The following is a 3,465-nucleotide window of genomic DNA, read 5'->3' as shown; positions in this document are numbered from 1 at the left end:
ATAAGATGCAGGCGCAAGTACTGCTCCAGATCTTAGTTTACCCTCTCTGTCTGTCCATCAGTCTCGGGATGGAAACCAGTGGACAACCGAGAATCAACTCCTAAACTCTTCAAAAAAGATCTCTAAAAATGTGAAACAAATTTTGGAACCCGATCGGAAATCACTACCATAGGAATCCCATGAGATCTTATTATGTGTTGGGTGAATAATGTAGCCAACTGTGCAGAATTGGGGGTGGAGTTTAACGGGACGAAATGACTCATTTTGGAAAAGTGATCAACTACTACCCATATAGTTGAGTACCCCTGACTAGAGGGCAAATAAATTATAAAATCCATGGAGACGGTATGCCACGGATAAGGGGCCATGGGTAAAGGCATGAGCAAACCTTGTGGAGCCTGTCTGTTGACCGTTCCCTTGACACACTGTTCACAAGATGCCACATATTGTCTTACCTGAGCTTCCACGTTGGGCCACCAAAATTCTCGCTTTATAAGCTCTAGAGTCTTTTTCACTCCTTTGTGTCCAGCCAACAGATTGTCATGGAACAGTTGAATGAATTCAATACGTAACTCTTCTTTAGGTACATAGAGGTTTCCAAGGTAATAGGGTTTTCCGTTCTTTATTTCTCTTCCGGTACCACTCTTGATTTAATCTAACATTTCATCTTCTGGAAAGCTATTCTGGAGTTTATCTTCCAAGTCAGTGTACAAAATTGTTCCAATGATTTTTTCTTTGGGGATAATATGTCCTTCCTTTGAGACTTCTTTACCTTCTCCAGTATTTAAAAAAGACAAAGCGTCTGCTTTTCCATGAACTGATCCCGGCTTATAAATCAAAACGAAAATAAAATCTGCGAAGAAGAGTGACCATCTCAATTATCTGGGTGTAAGGGTTCTAGCTGACCTCAGAAACTGCAAATTTCAATGATCAGTGAAAGCTGTGATTTCCTGTTTCTCTCCCAGTAAATAATGCCTCCATTCCCGGAAGGCATCCATAACTGCTAACAACTCCTTGTCTGCTATAGAATAGTTGATTTCTGCAGCAGTTAATTTTCGGGAACGATAATCTACCAGATGAAGTTGACCTGTATCCTTATGCCTTTGCAACACGATTCCTCCGATGGCCAAATTTGAAGCATCAGCTTCCACAAAGAAGGGTTGTTCAGGACTCGGATGCAACAGAACCGGAGCTGTAGTGAAGGTTTCTTTCAGTAGCTGGAAAGCTTCCTCCGTTTCAGTATTCCAAACAAACTTTTTTCTTCAGTAAACGAGTCCCCTCACCTTTTCAGAAAATGTATGCATAAAGCGCCTGTAAAAATTGGCGAAGCCAATAAAACTTTGTATTTCTTTGACTTTTCGGGGAGATGGCCAATCTTTAATTGCTCTCACCTTGGCATCATCCATTGACACTAAGTCTGGAGACAAAATGAAACCCAAAAATTCCACTCTACGGGTATGAAAAACACACTTTTCCAACTTAACATAGAGTTGGTTATCCAACAATCTTTCCAAAATTGTACGCACATGCTGAACATGTTCTTCCATGCTTGCAGAAAAAATAAGAATGTCGTCAATGTATACAACAACGAAGCAATCCAAAATTCTCTGAGTATATCGTTGACAAAATGCAGAAAGCAGCTGGAGTGTTGCACAGGCCAAAGGACATGACCTGATATTCAAAAAGGCCAAAGCGAGTTCGAAAAGCTGTCTTCCACTCGTCGCCCTCTGCCATTCTTACCAAATGGTAGGCCCCTCTCAATTCCAATTTAGTGTAAATACGGGCTTCCTTGACCCGATCCAAAAGTACAGAAATCAATGGCAAGGGATAATGATTCTTTTTGGTGAATCTTTTCTTTGCTGGGGGCTGAACTGTCGGCCGGGCTTAGCTCCGCCGCTTGTTTGGCCGGGACTCTCTTCGTTGAGCCTCCATCCTTGGTCGTATCCTGCCTCAGCAGAATCCCGGGCCGGGCTTTGCTCCGCTGTCTTTATTGGCCGGGCTTTGCTCCGCCATACCGGAGATATATTTTGAGATAATATTAACTATGACCAGACGTCGAGTAAAACCTGCAATGGATAAAACACATAATTCTATAGATACGTATCTGACCAAAGCAGTTAGTGCTCTGGCGGAAGAAATAGATTGTATAGAAAGACGTATTTCAATGGGAACAGGTACAAGGGGTGGGGAACAAGTTAGTTTGATTGCAGAGATCCACACAACTAGGGAGGAAGGACCGACTATTACAGATTGGGTACCGGATATGACATCTGACATAGATATGGCTGACATGGAGAACTTACATGTCTCACGGATTTCTATTACACCGAATCTATCTAACTCGGCCCCGTCGCCCCCGCCTATAAATTCATCTAAAGGGGGCAAAAGGAGAAATACAGGCCAGGGAAATAGCACGTTAGCCAAAGAAAAGAAAACCGTCACAAGAGGGACTTTGACAAAACAGAAAGCTGCATTGAATAATGACCAATTTAAGTGTTCTTTCAGTATGGAGGCTCTTATTGAGAAAATAACTGAGTTAATCCGGCCATTACATGAAAAAATTGATAATTTGACAAGAGAGGTACATAAACTTGATGGATACATGGATACATTTAGATTACAAGACCAAATAGTTAATCCAAGAGATCAGATTAACGTGATTACAAATAATGTCCCCATTAATTTGGCAACCAGTAACTCGCCAAACATAGCGAGGGCTGGCCCTAGTTTAGGTATAATTACAGCCAGAAATTCAGATAATGGAAAAAATGTAGAGGTACCAAATAACTTACCTTATGAGAAAAGATTTATGCCACCAACAGGTAAGGAAAATCAAAGGAAAGAGACCATGGAGCAGGCAAGAGGGTCACGTAACATAGATAATCCCAAAATCACTGATATACCAGCAGTCATTAACTTACCACCAGAATGCGGGGCATATGTCGCTGTTCTCTCTAATGTACCTAAATTATGGGAAGGTCAATTAGAAAGCAATGAAACTTTAAAAAATAAAACACTGTATTGGTTATCAAAAAACTGTGGCTTTCCCACAATGGGGGCTGATCAGATAATACTTACTCAAAGAGTTGGATGGATAGGACCATTACCAAAATAATTTGATGGTGACTGTATAATAATTAATTTTAGGTCACCAGGTTGGGCGTACAAATCCCTACTAAATGCTCCTCCCCCTTCATGTTGGGATTTTAATACAACACTATTGCCATTGGGTTATTTTTACAGATATTTGCCAACAAGTGATTACGTTGCTAACCAAAAGGCATACTACTCTAATACCAATTCAATGCCCCTATTAGTATCCCGACCTACATGTTTTTCGATCCCGTTGTATAATAGATTCCAGCCCCTGAGCCCTATGGAGGATAATGATTGACGTGAGAGACCTGAAGATGTATCCCCAAATGATGACACAGATGGGAGGGTAGTTTATAGACCAATCGAAAG

This window comes from Triturus cristatus, chromosome 4_1, assembly GCF_964204655.1.
Source record: "Triturus cristatus chromosome 4_1, aTriCri1.1, whole genome shotgun sequence".
Classification (NCBI taxonomy): Eukaryota; Metazoa; Chordata; class Amphibia; order Caudata; family Salamandridae; genus Triturus; species Triturus cristatus.
The sequence above is the reverse complement of the archived record's forward strand: the minus strand, read 5'-3'. Positions refer to the sequence as shown.